At 43.0% G+C, this 16124-nt stretch overlaps 1 long non-coding RNA gene across 1 annotated transcript; it reads left to right on the top strand.

Moving 5' to 3' along the window:
• The first annotated feature begins 424 nt into the window (after window positions 1-424).
• LOC311580541 lies at window positions 425-14988 on the top strand. Its single transcript, XR_014773501.1, has 3 exons — window positions 425-563; window positions 13740-13802; window positions 14584-14988. It is a non-coding gene; the product is annotated as an uncharacterized lncRNA (long non-coding RNA).
• Window positions 14989-16124: the final 1136 nt, after the last annotated feature.

Genomic DNA, 16124 nt, shown 5'->3' with positions numbered 1-16124 from the left:
TTTTGAGTTGTTTAAAATGTGGTCTGCATTTCCTTGCTGAGGGTAGGACATGAGGGTTTTCTAAAGTAAAGAAATGTGTAATCTAGCACTAATATAATGCCTTGAGTGCATTAATTAGTTTAGAGTTAAGAAATGTAGAGGTGCCTATAGGCCTCTTTGTGAACAAAGACAACACAGCATGACATTCCTTTCCCACAGCCTTGAGTTCATCCTGTCAGTTCCAGTGGACACCTATCTGCTCACTTGTTAAATACAGTATAGCTCTTCACGTCAAAATGGGAACGAATGACTTCCTTGGGTTTTAAAATAACTCAACAATAGCCCAAAATAACTTTATGGGCATCCATTTATAAAGTATGATGATGTCATGAAAAGGTGACAATTTTTCTTCTTCATGTTTTGTAGTCTGAAAACATAAGAATGTTGGGAGATCCAGCTTTATAAAAGTGGAAGGAGAGACCCTAGCCCAGCCAAACCAACCTCACTCCATTTCCACTGTGTCACGGTATCCACCACCTCCCATGGCATCGTTGAAACTGTTCTGTACTCAAGCTACATCACAGGTAGGAAAGTTGTACTTAAAAGAGAGCTTTAAAAAATTAAGAGACTTTTTTTATTTTAATTTCAAGACTTTCTTAATGCAGGAAATTGTAAAATAAAAAATAAAAAAGTTTCAGCTCATTTTTCATTCAGCAAGGAATAAAAGCAGAAGGATGAGAAATTGATATAATCAAGCCATTGACTCAAAATTAAGATCCAGCCTGCCTTTCACGTTCTGCAGGCACACCGCTTGGCCCCTTAATTACCCTTCAACATCTAGGTGAGCAAGGGTTTAATGCAAATAACCAGCTTCCCTTCCAATGAAATCATGTTTACTTTACATTTCATGGAACGGCAGCATAATATGTTGGTTATATTTACAGCAATAATCATTTCAGCGATTCTGACTTAATTTTTTATCATTGGCAAGATATTCAAGGGCACAGTTGCACACTTATCTCTCATTTGCATGAGGAAAGGCTATCGGCTCAGGCGCTAGCATGTAGGCCTTCATACACGGATCCATTCGCTCAGATACTAACTGAATGCCTACTATGTGTTCTCTACACTGGAAGTGTAGCCGTGAGAAAAACATCTGGTGTGCTCATGCATCTCATATCCTACACCTTAGCTGAAGACAAACAATAAATCAAACAATAAACCTATGATAAGTAAGAGTAAATGTTTTGCATAAAAACGAAGTAGATGTTCCCTGAATTTGTGTGTGTGTGTGTCTGTGTGTGTGTGTGTGTGTGTGCAATAAAAGTTACAAAATAAGAGACGATAGACTTGAGTGGGGAGTGGCATATGAGAGGTTGAAGGAAATAGGTAATTGGCACTACTTTATTTTATTTAAAAGTTAATCAGTTAATTAATTAAAGTAGAAAATGAAAGGGCAGACGTTTTCCATTTCTTGGTGATCCAGAAAATCATCAATGGGAAGGGGACATTTGAACATACTTTTAAATGTTTCATTAGTATATATTAATTATATGCAATATGTTTTATTATGACATGTTCATATGCACAATAGACTTTCATCATGTTTCTCTTCCTATTCCCCTCTCTTCTCCCCTTCCCATCTTCACTAATTTCCTTCCTCTTCAAATCTAGCTTCCGTTTTCATGCCTTTCTTTTTTTTTTTTAACTTTTTATTGTTTTTTTAAAAAATAATTTATTCAGATTACATCCTCATTGGGTTTGTTTTTTGTTTGTTTGTTTTTTGGTTTTGTTTTGGTTTGTTTTGGTTTTTGGTTTTTTGAGACAGAGTATCTCTGTGTATCCTTGGTTGTCCTGGACTCACTTTGTAGACCAGGCTGGCCTCAAACTCACAGCAATCCACCTGCCTCTGCCTCTCGAGCGCTGGAATTAAAGGTGTGTGCCACCATGTCCAGCTACATCCTGATTGTTATCCCCTCACTTGTATCTTCCCATTCCCCCCCTCCCCCATCTATTTTTCATTCTATTCCCCTCTCTAGATCTGTGACAGAAGGGGACGTCCTCTCCTACCATATGATCATAGCCTATCAGGTCTCATCCTGGTAGTATGCTTCCCCTTCCTCTAAGTGCCACCAGGCCTCCCCACCAAGGGGAAGTGGTCAAGTAGGGGGCACCAGAGTTCATGTCTGAGGCAGTCCCAGCTCTCCACACAACTGTGAAGAATGAGCTGTCCATTGGCTAGATCTGGATAGGGGGTCTAGGTTTACTGCACACATTGTCCTTGGTTGGTACAGCAGTTTGTGCAGACGCCCTCCTACACCTAGTAATCTGACCTAGTAAGTTGCATTAGGGCTGCTGAAGGTTTATAGGCACATAAGCATCTTGCCATTGGCTACATGATTGCAAAAAATCTCTCTGTCTCTCTGTCTCTCTCTGTCTGTCTCTGTCTCTGTCTCTGTCTCTCTGTCTCTCTCTGTCTCTCTCTGTCTCTCTCTGTCTCTCTCTCTCTCTCTTTCTCTCTCACTCACTCACACACTCTCTCTCCTCTCTCTCTGATCAATCTTAAGAAATGAAGGGGCCCATAAGCTCCTTTCCTCAGCTGTTATAGTCATTCTACCCCTGGTTCCACAATGTTCCTCAGGCCTTGCAGGGAAGTGGTATAGACCCCTTAGAGTAGGCATTCAGCATTCGCTAATTCTCAGTACTTTGGCCAGTTCTGGTTCTCTGCTATCACCACTGAGCACGGCAAAAGAGAAGTTTGCCTGCCCAAAACTGATGAAGGCACTGGTTGTGGGCATAGGCATAGTTGCTAGAATGCTACTTCATGGTCTTGAGAATATTCCTGAGGGAATAATGGAGCCTCATGACTTTCTGACCACATATGAAAAAATCTGGGGACCCAACAGGAGAAAGGAACAAAGGAAAAAAAAAAGCCCAACATGTGCGTATGTCAGGTATATTCGGAAATGTGCACTGGGACAGGTCAGCAAAGAGGACAGAATAGGAGATGATGTTGGGAAAGGCCATTATTGTGTGACAAGACTTTCCAGATCAGATGTAGCACACACAATCTACTCACACCAAATATGGAGCCCATAACAGACAAAGTATAGATGCCACCAGAATCCTACTTGATAAACCATGAGTTTTATTTGGGTTATTTACAGAAATATGGGTGACTAGTAACTTACAGTGTTGTGGGGTCTGCTTAAATCCAGCATAACTTAAACACCAGGTCAATCCAGAGGACAAAAAAATTATTTTAATCAAGTCACTACTGATTGATCAGAACAGCAGAACAGACTTGGGAGCTGAACTGCAACCCTGGAGAGACATGAAACAGCATATTTCAAGGATGAAACGATAATGTGAGGAGGACCAGGGGTGGGCTGTAGCATTGTCCAGTCATATTTGGCCATAAGGGGTTGAGCAAGGGGGTTTCCATCAATCAAGAAAGGAATAGATTCCTGGGCTTGGGAACATGAATTTAGTTTGACCGTAGCAGCAAGACAGAGAAATTGTCCTTGGGATGGCTGAACACAGACAACTGTTTCCTTACAAGAGACGCTGTTTAAGTATTAGGAAGTCCCCTTGAACTTAGTTTCTCCCTATGATTAAATGGAGTCTGAAAGCAAAATGGTAGTACCTTTTGTTGTTGTTGTTGTTTTGTTTTGTTTTGTTTTGTTTTGTTTTTTGAGACGGGGTTTCTCCGTGCAGGCATGGCTGTCCAGGACTTGCTTTGTAGACCAGGCTGGCCTTGAACTCACAGTGATCTGCCTACCTCTGCCTCCCAAGTGCTGGGATTAAAGGTGTGTGCCACCACACCAAGCTATGGTAGTACTTCTTTTGCTTGTTGCCAACAACAGGAGATGAAATGACTCAAAGTTATCTGAATCACCAAAGCTCATCACAGCATTAGTGACAGCTGGAAACCTGAAACACACTGCACAGCCTGTAGGCAACTCAAAACAGGTTGAAGAGTTCTCTTTTCCATTTGGTCTAAACCTCTTCCTTGCAGCTTGGTTAGTTTCTCCTTCTCCCAGACAGCTGATTTGTTCTCAGAGCTTTCTTTACAGCGTGGCTCATCTAAGAGTCTTTGCAGCTTGGCCTGCTTGACTTGTTTACTCTTAGGAGGGAGGACAGGGCTTAGTGAATCTGGTAAATTTCATGGACATCCTGAAGCTATTTAAAATTTTTCACCTTTCTGCTTAGGAACTTCCCTGCTAGGTGGCAAGTGTGAATCTTGGAGGAAACTGTTAATACAGTAGTCCTGCAATCCTACAAAGCCTTTGTAAACTAGCTTGCTTTTTTTTTTTTTAAAGTATGAGCAAGAAGGAAGCCATTGGTAGATTTTGAGTAGTGGAATGACATATCCCACTAACATTTTAAGATGGAAGCAGTACAAGCAAGGACTTCGCCTGGGAGCTTATAGCCACGGTCCAGATGAGACAAGAGTGGCTTAAAGCAAATTGATGTGCAGTATAGGTTGTGACAAGGGAACTCTGCTTTTCAGGTATACTCACTGGATTGCCTTATGAGTTGGAACAGGGGTCAGAGTAGAGAAAGTTAAAGATGACTGTGATCTTACCTTTGTGCACTGGAAGGCAGTTACCAGTACTGGCAGGACAGAGTGGGGTTGCATGATTCCTTGAGGAGGAATCACCAGTCACTGTGGGATATGGTTAGAAGGATATCCTAGATATACAGGTGTAACGACCCCCAAGGCCAAGTTCTCAGCACAAAAGAGATTTATTATTCCCAGATGGCAGGGGAAAAAAGGCAAAGACAGGATATAGAGGATGAGGGGAAAGGGGAAGGAAACAAGTGGCGGGGGGGGTGGGGGGGTGGGGGGGGAAGGGGGCGCAACTTGTTCTGGAGATGGACAAAGGACTGCCTCTGGATAGAGGGGAGAAAGACGTGGCACACGGGAAAATGACAGTTTATACAGGCACAAGGGAAACCTGTGTTGGCATGAGTGTTTAATTTTAACTGGCCATGTGATTAGGTGATCCACAGGAGGCTTTTGATTACTGGACTTCAATACTTTGACAGCTGGACCTTGGCAGTCAGCCTCAGGAGGAGGAAGTGGCCAAATAAGGGCATAGACCTTGGTGGTTCGCTTTAGGAATGAAATCTAATGAGGTGTTTTGTGATTTTTAGCAAGGCAGAGGAAATGTGGAAGAAGGGCAGGGCCTATCAGGACTATGCTTGCCAGGCTGGGCTCGACAGAGTCCCTTCACACACCCCTCATCTGTGACAATGAAAATTCCCAACACATCATCAGTTACAAAGCAGAGGTCACTGTCCCACTGGTAAGTGGGGTGGGTTGAAGACAGAACAGGGATCTTGAAAAGGCTCAAAAGAAACTCCAAAAGCAGCAATTGGCTGCTAACTGCAATTGGCCAGCAACAGGCAATGATATACAAATATATCACCAATGCAGCTGGTAAGATGGGGGCTGTCTAGCTAACCCCAAACTGCCAACTTGACACAACATAAAATCACTTAAAAAAGAAATCCCAGTTAATATTTATCAGGGTGCTTTGTGGATATACCTGTGAGGGATTGTCTTGATTGTCTCAGTTGACGTAGGAGGGCCCAGCCCACTGTAGGCAGTACCATTCCCTTAGCAGGTGGACCTGGGCTATATAAGAAAGGTAGGAGCCTGTGAGCAAGTCAACAAAGCATACAGCATCCTCCGTGGTTCCTACTGTACTTGGCTGTGAGTGAGTTCTTTGTAGGAGGGAATGCCAGGCAGAATTGCAAATATGTTTGACTTCAAGTTTTATCCTTGAGTTCCTGCCTGCCTTTCCTCAGTGATGGATTGTGACCTGTAAGATGAAATAAAGCCTTTCCTCCCAAACTTGCTTCCAATCATAGTATTTTACCTCAACAAGGGAATGAAACAAGAGTTGGCACTAGACTGGATCTCCTCAGCAATCAGTAGGAAATGTGACCATCTCATGTGGGAAGGAGTGTAAGCTTTGTCACAGGTGAAAGCAGTCTTGGTGGGCTTTGCCTTTGGACACACCACAGATACTCCCTGAGATTAACCTTGAGATAGACTGGGTGGAGCCATCCTGGGCCTGGGATTCAGGAAGCAAATGAGGGACTCCACCTGGACTATTGTGTTTCTAATTGACCCTCAACAGGAGAGAGACTTGTGACTGAAGGGCCACCTTATCCGCATTTCCTCAGTGAATGAGAAGGTACCAGAAATAGCCCCAGGCCAGCCATTAAAAAAAATGCCAGACAGCTCTATTCCTATGCCACTGCACTGGGCTCACTGAGGAGTCACCATGAGCCTCTGAGCTGAAGAAATTTATGGACAAGAAGTTATTGTTGAAGTTAAATGGAATATATTTGCACTGGGAAGTCAAGCACAGGGGATGTTTCCTAATCCAATTCAGAGAAAGAAAAGGTACAGCATTGCATGAACTGACAGAAACGTACAGGAAGAGGACAGAGAGGAGCAGCAGGTTCAGACCAGGCTTGAGCGCGCATGGATCGGGAAGAGGATCAGCGAACAGGCCAGACCAGTGCACAGGCCAGAGACACCTAGGGACCCGTCCCGTGGAACAGATACCAGAAGGTTCACTCTTTTTTCCCTTTAACCTTTTCCCCCTCTTGTGTGAGATAGTTGGGTTGTATAATAAAGTTTAATTGTTAAGAAATAGAGCCCAACAATCTCACAGTCAAAGCAACAAAGATGCCCCTGTTATATTTTTCACAAACAACTTGCACATAATTGTCTAATGAACCCAGAGATACCAACAGAGCTAGTATTCAACAAAGTACCAAAATGTATACTGACTGGATCAAGTGCCTATCACCATCTTACCTTGCATTATCTTGCTGTTTCAGCAATAATGCCAGTGATTATGCACTGGCCACATGCCCAAATGCTGGTCCAACTCTATCATTTAAATACGTATCATACTAATAACATCGTTGTGCAGAAGCCAAGGGGTGTTTGGTGGTTGGTGTTTCCCTCCTTCTTGAAATACAAAGAGGTTCTTTCTGCTGTGCAGGATGCAGGTGTAGCATTGGAAAATGCCTTGAAAATTCCACCCATTCATTTGCCTGGGAAAAAATAACTAATTTCTTAAGTTATAAAAATATACTTGCTCTTCCACATGAGTGGGTGGAGGGAAATGGGTAAAAAGGTACTGTTCCCGGCTAATTTGTTTATGTAGTAAAACCATGAAAATGTTTAAAAAATAATCTGTCTTAAATAATTAGGCTATGTTTTGCTATGACATGTTGTTGTATGCTGAACCTTCACCTGCACACGTGAGAGCTAGGTGAAGCCCGTTTGTCTTTCTAAAGTGTCACTTGTTATGGATACACGTCAAGAAAAACTCAAACATCTTCTTAAAGTCTTAAGTGCAATGAATCTGGAGCAGCATTGTTTTTAAGAACATGAGTGGAAAACGCTAATTGTGCCATAAGAACATGAGTGGAAAACGCTAATTGTGCCATATCACCTCGCTGCCACATGGAGCATCAGACACATATGAAGCATCACAGAGCATCTCCACAGGGTCTGTGCTTGACCTTGAACCTGCAGTGGCTGCTTCTACAAAATGGCTGCAATTACAGCTTGAGCTGTAATTGAGTCTTTTGAGTCCAGATTAAATGGTTCTAAAATAGAATAGCTATAAAAGAAAACAAAGGGCCTATTTGTTTGACATCATGGGCCAAGAAAAAAATCATAATTAACTTAATTGCTAATCTTCCTAGTCTCACTTGACTGCCCTGGTCCAGAGGAGGGATCTCGGATTCTCAGGACATTCTAACGGAGGGTCACAAGACGATGTGAGAGGTTTGGCTTGTACACTGGTCTGGCCCCTGCAAATACCCTTTCCCCCGCCCCCTGTTTCTTGGCTAGTTCTCTTGGTGCAGTAGAGGATGAGCCATTGAGGATGTTAGAGCAATGTATAAATTACTAAAATTAGCCATACATTCTTTGTAACTCTTTTAACTTCCCTACTTCCTTCATTGAAAAGCTGGCATGCCCATTACCTGTGGCAGGGGTGAGGCTCTATGTTTTGGAGTCCATCCTGCTGTTGTATGTAACCCTTGGATCAGGGAACCCTCTTGTCACCTAAGAACAAGCCCTGGCTGGCCTTATGAGCAGTGGTCTCAACCAGCGTGGGACAACCCCTTTGGGCATTGAAAGAGGAGTCAACTAAAACCATCAGAAACACAGATATTTACATTAAAATTCATAAAAGTAGCAAAATTACAGTTGTGAAGTAGCAACGAAAATAATTGTATGGTTGGAAGTCATCATAAAATGGGTTGAGAATCGCTGCTATAGAGGAAGGATCAGCACCTGGGGGAAGCCCCAACCTCCTCAACCTTATGCAAATGAGACAGCCTTTGGGGAGCCGACCAGGCCACTCCCCTGACCAGCCCCAGTCACCTGATTTGGGAATAGCTTCTTAAAGACAGTGGCTGCTTCCTGGGGAAGAGCATAGTAACGCCTTTTCTCTTCATTCCCATTAAAGCAACGCAGTCTACACCAATCCTTATCTAATGACAATTGATTTTTGTCAGAAACTGCTTAGTCTGTCCTAAGAGGACAAGCTGAACTGTGAACAGTGGAAGGGAATGCTAGCTAAGAAAAAAACAAAAACAAAAACAAAACCTCTCATCTACAGTAAAAGGCCACTTTTAAGTAAAAAAAAAAAAAAAAAAAAATCCCACCAACGCCTGAGCTTGCCCCAAGATCAACCCACATAATCCTTCCATCCCAAGCCATCCTGGAAAGCAGCCCCCTCAAGAAACCCTTTATAAACCTGCCTCCTGCTCAGTTCCGAGCTGCTTCTCACCCAAGCAGAGGTTGTTGTGTGGTGTAATTTTGTGGTTTTCCTTGTTTCACAACTGCCAGGATACCTTGCCCTTCAAACCTGCAACCTTTGCATCATGAAAGCCTCTCCCGTCAGAGCAGCAACATGCTCAGCCACAGGAAACCAAAATAAGTCTTGAGTTGAAGGTGCTACAAACTAAAAGCTCCAGTAATGAGATTCTCTGCAGAAACGCCTGCAGGATAAAGAATAACGTTTAAAACCTGCCAGGAGCAGAGAGTACATGCTTTTAAGCAAAGGCTCTTCTTTCGCTCCACTCCGCTTTGCGCTTTGTGGACCCGAAGCCCCAGAAGCAGAGTGCATCGAGGGGCATTATATTCCTATTCCAGAACAGTCTCAGGTGAGCTGGGGGCAGTGGGGAGCTCAGCAAACATTGTGGAAGAAAGGGCAGAAAGATGGCAAAAGCCAGAGAACTAAAGAGTTCCCTGTGGGACTGTGTCTCCTAGGGATGTCAAAAGCTACGCCCATAAAGTCTCTACAACAGGACTGCCTAACCCTGAGCCGAAGGGGATGCGGGGAGGGGGGGGGTGGGGAAGGGTGAAGGGGGTGGGGGACTGGGGAGTGTGTGTGTGTGGCTGCCTGCGTCCTCATCTAGTCTCATTTTATCTCCGCCAAAATGCCAGCCCCCTTCCCCACCCCCCCCCCACCCCCCGACCCCCGGCCTGGCTTACACCGCTCCTCACAGGCCTGTGTAAGGTTGAAGAGCCTCAAGCTCTCCACTCTCTCCTTCCAGTTCTAGGTGAGGCTGCTTCCTGCATTTACACCATCTTTGTAAGCGCTGTAAGTGCTGCTGGCACTTCATAGATTCAGATGGATGGAAAGAGTCTAGAAGCTGAGCATTGATGCCAGATAACTCACCGTGCAGACAGCATATGAAAAACAAAAGAGGAGGAAAGAAAGAGGCCAGATCTTATAAAAAACAGCGGCAGTACCGACGTCTGGGTGTCCAGAGAGAAGTCATGTCTGAGAGCACACGCATACGTAACAGGGCCCCAGACCTCAGCAGTCCCTGAGACCTTGTCACAACTGAGTCCACGAGGGAAGTGCCACTCAGGCTGTAAACTCCGAAGGTAGACAGCACACCTGCCAAAATTAAAACAAAGGCCGCAGTTGTGGGAAAGTCTCTTAATATACCAATCTTGCTTTTTGAGGTCTGTAGTCTTGCTTCTTGCTGACTGTCGTTGTTAACTCAAGTATGTCAACCCAAGACATGGTTTTTGTGCTTAAAATCTCAACCTGAGAAAGGCCCCAGGCCTACAGTGGTATCTGGAACACTCAGTGTAGTCTCTGGCCAGCTAATAAAGACTTTCTATTGGCTTGAACCCCAATCTGAGCCATCTTCTCTAATGAATACTTCACAACACATAAACTTTATCACAGGAATTTATGCCAGTGTAGACGATGACCCTGTCTGTTCCGTGGCTTGCACATCCTAGGGATAACTAATCCAGGAAACTATCTTCTTCACAAGTGAAGAATAATTCAGGGTGAATTTATATTCATTTTACACAAATATATATGATGGGAAAAACAACAGCACAAGAGAAAGAGTTAATCCATCAGAAGGCAGAGGCCATGGCACAGGGCAAGGGGGAAGTGTAGGCAGGTTGAGCTCGCAGCAGCATCCTCAAAAAACAGAAGGGAAGAGGCATATAGCTGACAAGAGAGAGTCTGTGTAGGTTGTTCAGATCACTAAGTTAGACTCAGATGATCTTTTATCTATATTGCTTTTAAGAGATAAGTGTGAGAATTATGAAATCTCAATTAGTATTCAAGGGAAATTGCCCGCTTTAAGTCATTGCCTTTTATTATGAGACAATTCAAGGTATTGTTTTCTAGTGAATTGAAGAGTATGGACTGAAAAGTTTTAGTGGCATGCAATCAATATCAATAGCATAGCCCAAAGCATCAGCCAATATATATATATATATATATATATATATATATATATATATATATATATATATATATCATCAATTTTAGAAAGCATAGATTAAGCTGGGCACGATGGAGCACACCTTTAATCCCAGATCTAGGGAGGCAGAGGCAGGTGGATCCCTGTGAGTTTGAGGCCAGCCTGGCCTACAGAGTGAGTCCAGGACAGCCCAGGATATACACAGAGAAACTCTGTCTTGAAACAAAATGAAACAAAACAAAACAAAACAAAACAAAAAGATATTTACTAAAACCTTATATCTAATCATAATAAAAAGCACCAAGTTGTAGAAAACTAAAACCTGAATGTTACCTCCTCGAAATGATCAAAAGCATCTAACTTAAAACAATAACAAAAGTCCTATTTCCATTAATCATTCAAGACTGAAATAAACACTAGGAGCTTAGTGGCTGAGCATCTGCCTAGCACATGTGGACCCTGGAGTCCATCACCACACAGCACGGCAGAGAAGAAGAGGAGGAGAGGGAGGAATAGAGATCATTTACTCTCATTTGATAATGAAACAAGCCCATGCTGCAGGCATGGCTGTACTGCTACAAAAAATTTATCTCTCTGAGACGTCTAAGGTTCTTTAATTTGACTGTACTATATCATATTTGTATTTTCATTATCTACCCCATGAAATATTTCATGTATTTCTTTATTTTTTTAAAGATTTATTTATTTGTTATGTATACAGTGTCTTGCCCGCTTGCTAGAGAAGGGCACCAGATCTCATTATAGATGGCTGTGAGCCACCATGTGGTTGCTGGGAATTGAACTCAGGATCTTTGGAAGAACAGACAATGCTCTTAACCTCTGAGCCATCTCCCGAGCCCTCGTGTTTCTTTCATTCTTGAAAATACATTAAACTATATTTAACAATTTTTTAAGAAACCAAACAGAAGTACAAAAATATTTGAAGATTACAATTGCTGAAGTAAGGAACTTGAGTGTATGGTGTAAATTTTAGAATAGATTCTACCTCAGGAAGTTTCATGAGTGGCTGCTCAGATTAAACCTTCATCAGCAGCACAGGGAAGGAAGCATTCAAGAGACATAGAATGACTGGAAATTCTCAAAACGTGCATAGAGGAAAGCAAATCACCCACAAAGACCTAAAGATAGTGACCTTCTTACCAGTGTTCTTAGTGTCCATAAGACAGGAAAAACATTTTAAATCTATAGGTCAGCTTAGAACCCAGAGCAGAATCCTGGCTTCCACAGGACACAGCAGTTTGATTATGACTTCTCTCCCCAGAACTCACAAAGATGTTTGATACTCAAAAATCTCATGTTAATGGTGTTGAGAGGGCAGAAACTTAGCCTGACTGCAGTGTTTAGAGATGACTCTCTGCAAAGGGATTAGATTAGATCAGGTCATTGGGATGTAGCCCCGTGATGGAGTCACTGGATTCGGGTGGCTTTATTAAAGGAGAGAAACACACCACCTAGAATCCCACACTCCCACCATGACAGAGCCTCACAGGAGCCCACACCATGCTGTTTAGATCTGCACTTCCAGGATCACCATCCTAAGGAAATCCCTATGCTTTACAAAGTAGCGTGCTTTTTGGTTTCATGACTGTAATGTAGGAACTGAGTGAGACAGGTGGAAAGGGAGAAGCCTAGAAGGAAGTGAGAAGACAAGGAGCTAAGGATGGAGAGAGGGATGGTCCAAGGCTTGAGACTGTAGGCGAGAAGCAGCCAGAAGCACATCCTATCAGGGAAGCAGACAGGCGGCACAAATAACCAAGGCTTAGCTTACAGCAAGTCACACTGCTAGAGTGCAAACCACTCTCCCTCAATCTTCTCAGCCTGTAGATGTGACAGCAAAGTACTTTCTTCTTCCAAGTGTAAGTGGGGGGGGGGGGTGTGGGACGGGGGGGGGGGGCGGTCCTTTTTATATGATTGAGTCATCTCCTTTTCTACTATTTTTTATTTTAATTTTAGAGGGTCTTTCTTCCAACTATCCAACCTTGGCATTATTGCATGAAAACAGCCAGCGATAATGGGTATATGAGCGGGGCATGGCTGTGTATCAGTGATTTGGCATTTAAAAGCACTGAGTAGAGGGCTGGGCCTGGTGGCACATGCCTTTAATCCTAGCACTCAAGAGTCAGAGGCAGGTGGATCTCTGTGAGTTCGATGCCTGGTCTACAAAGGGAGTCCAGGTCAGCCAGAGCTCTACAGGATAGCTAGGGCTCCACAGAGAAACCCTGTCTTGAGAAACAAAATTAAACAAAACCAAATAAAAGCATTGAGTAGGGTTTGGGCCCATATGCTCACAGGCCTCTGTAGTGACACTACATATTTACAAAAAGCCTCGAGCAAGGTTTGCCTCATAGGGGTCTGTTGCCAACTCCTCATCTAAACAAGCAGATTCTAGTCTCCTAGGTCAGGAAGTGTGGTGAGGGTCTACGAGACAGCTGAGACTCCATAACATGGCCCAGACCTCCCATGCATACACAAATCTCTCCTCAAATTGCTTAAAGATTCTGAGACTTCTCAAGGTGGTGTTTGGCTCTCCAGTGCTGCTCTGGACAGCCTGCTTCTGCTGTGGGACCCTGCTCTTGCCTGATTTCTGCTCAAAAGCCATTCTGTGATTTATGCCCTTCCTAAGCCATCTTCATTAACTACATTTTGATAAATATGTGAGCGTGTCACATGTGTCATTAGGAAGTACAAAAAGCTGGCTGCTTTGAACAGTAGAAATGTATTTCCCCGTGGTTCCAGAATCTGAAAGTCAAGGTATCAGCAGGGCCAGTTTCTCTTCAGGTCCTTCACTGTAGCATAGTGATATCTGTCTTCTTCCTGTACTTGTCATATGGTTGCCCACTGAGCACTTGTTTGTTTTAATCTTTTCATATAAGAACAACAGACATATTGTACTAGAGATCCCCTAATTACTCCATTTTAATTTAATTATTGTGCTCCCCCCCCAACACAAGATAGAGTCATCTGGAAAGAAGGACCCTCAACTGAGAAAATATCACCAGCAGAGTGCCCTGTAGGTAAGTCTGTGGGAGCAAGCAGTCTTTTGATTAATGATTAGTGTGGGAGGGTTCAGACTACAGTGGGCGGTGCCACCCATGGGCAGGTTGGTTGTATAAAGGAGTGAGCATGATAAGCAGGCCAGCAAGCAGTGTTCCTCTGTGGACTTTGTCTCAGTTGCTGCCTCCAGGTTTTTCCTCTGTGGACTTTGTTTCAGTTGCTGCCTATAGATTTCTACTTTCAGTTTCTGTTTGGCTTCTCTTTATAAGTGACCCAAGTTACTCTTTTTTTTTTTTTTTTTTTTTTTTTTTGGCCATGATGTTCTCTCACAGTGACAGACAGCAAACCAGTACAATTACCAATTGCCTTGTCACCCAATGCAATCATATTTTGAAGTGCTAGTGCTTAGGAGGTCACTGCCTTTTCAATGTGACTTTGAGAGGAACACAGGTCAGCCCACAACTGTGTATATTTTTATAAACAGTTTATAGACAGGGTTACCATATATTTACATAGTAAAACCTTAAATTTCTCATTAGCCATTTCCTTTGTTAAAAGACTTTTTTTTTCCCATTGGACTTGTATCTGTCATGCCAATGCTCAAGAAGCTAAATGGGAAGGTTGTGACTCTGAGATCACACAGGGCTGTACGTATCGAAAGATAAGTAAATGAAAGTAGAACCATATTTCTACTGTTAGCTTTAATTACTTTCTATATTCTAAGTAATATCCAGGTTTCAGAATCGAACCAGCATTTCTTCCGTCCTTTCCCTTATTGTATCTTTACCTCCTCTCCTCTAGGTGAACCAGACGGGCAATTGATCATCAATCCTGTTTATGCAATGAAGACCTCTAATGGGAACTTTGAGCCCTGAGCTCCAGAGAATGTTCCCGGCCAACAATCTTCTAGCATGTTGCCACACATCAATGCTGGAAGACAAATGTATCCTGACCTCTGTCAAGGAAAAACACAATTCTCTCTCCAAAGAGGATGCCATGTGTCTTCTGAATTGAAGCACTCCCTACTGGAGTGAGGAAGGATGCGCATAAGAGTCAGGAAGCTAAGGGAACTTACAAGGGTTTCGAAGCTCAGAAAATTACAAGGCTAAAAGGCTCTTCCCTGAGCTGATGCAGGTAGTAATTAAGAAGATTGCTGGTGAAGAGGAGACACTCTTGTAGAGCTCCCTGCAGATTGAGCAGAGAACTCCTGGAATATAGTTTTTGTTTTGTTTGTTTGTTTTTGTTTTGTTTTGTTTTTGTTGTTTGTTTTTGTTTTGTTTTGTTTGTGAATCATGGCTGCTAGGTGTCCTAGAGGCTCCATAAGCTAACTCCATGTTCCTATAAATGACTCCAAATAAACCCTTTGCCTCACCAAGCTGGGCTTGTGTGGAGTTGATTCCTTTGGTCTATTAGTGCTCTCTCTGGGGACAGGAGTTTATGCATGTCGTCCCAGGAAGAGTCACGCAACAGAAAACAGAAACCAGGTCTAAAAGGCCATGACTTGGAATCACAGATGGAGGTTGATCTGAATGGCATGTGTGTTCCAGTGTGGAAGAGATAACTTCCACTTGAGTGGTCCTCAAATGAAAGGAAGTCATAAACAAGTGCACTTATTAATGTTTTGCTGGACACAGTAGCCAGGTGAGTTAGAGCAGAATGGGGAGTTTCTCCTATAGGTTTCCCATGCTGTCTTGTGAAATGCTTAGCTCTGAGTCTATGAAAACTAGTAGCATGGTAAGTGAAAAATTTCCCAAGCTTTTGCTTAATAATCACAAAGATGGTCGGTATGGCGCAGAAGTTAGTAATGAATAGCTATTAAGGAAAACCAAAGATAGCTCAAGAGAATTTTTTTCCTAATCTGTAACATTCCATCTCTCCATAGTCACTGTCAATCCATAGAATCCTCATAGAGACTTAGTAAATGCAGGAGAAAGGGTATAATCCTGGGGTTTGAGTGTGAAATAGTTCCCATATAGCCGTGTGTTTAAACACTTGGCCCCCAACTCATGGTGCTGTTTTAGAAGATTGTAAAGCCATCCAGAAGTACAGCCTTGCTGGAGGAAGTATGTTTTTAGGGGTGAGCCTTGAGATATGATTCCTGAATCCAATTCCTGTCTAAGTTCATCGATTCATTCATTGATTTACGACTTCTGATCGGCTGTGTAATGCATGTTTCTGCCACTGAGTTTTGTCTGCTGAACTGCAAGCCAAAAATCAACACTTCCTTCCTTGATATATTTTATCATATCAATGAAAGAAGTGACTAACACACACACACACACACACACACACACACACACACACACACACACATTCACAGATGGTTTCTGGAGTGAGTAGTT

Source organism: Acomys minous (genome assembly GCF_964271855.1).
Source record: "Acomys minous genome assembly, chromosome: 13".
Taxonomy (NCBI): Eukaryota; Metazoa; Chordata; class Mammalia; order Rodentia; family Muridae; genus Acomys; species Acomys minous.
The sequence above is the reverse complement of the archived record's forward strand: the minus strand, read 5'-3'. Positions and strand labels throughout refer to the sequence as shown.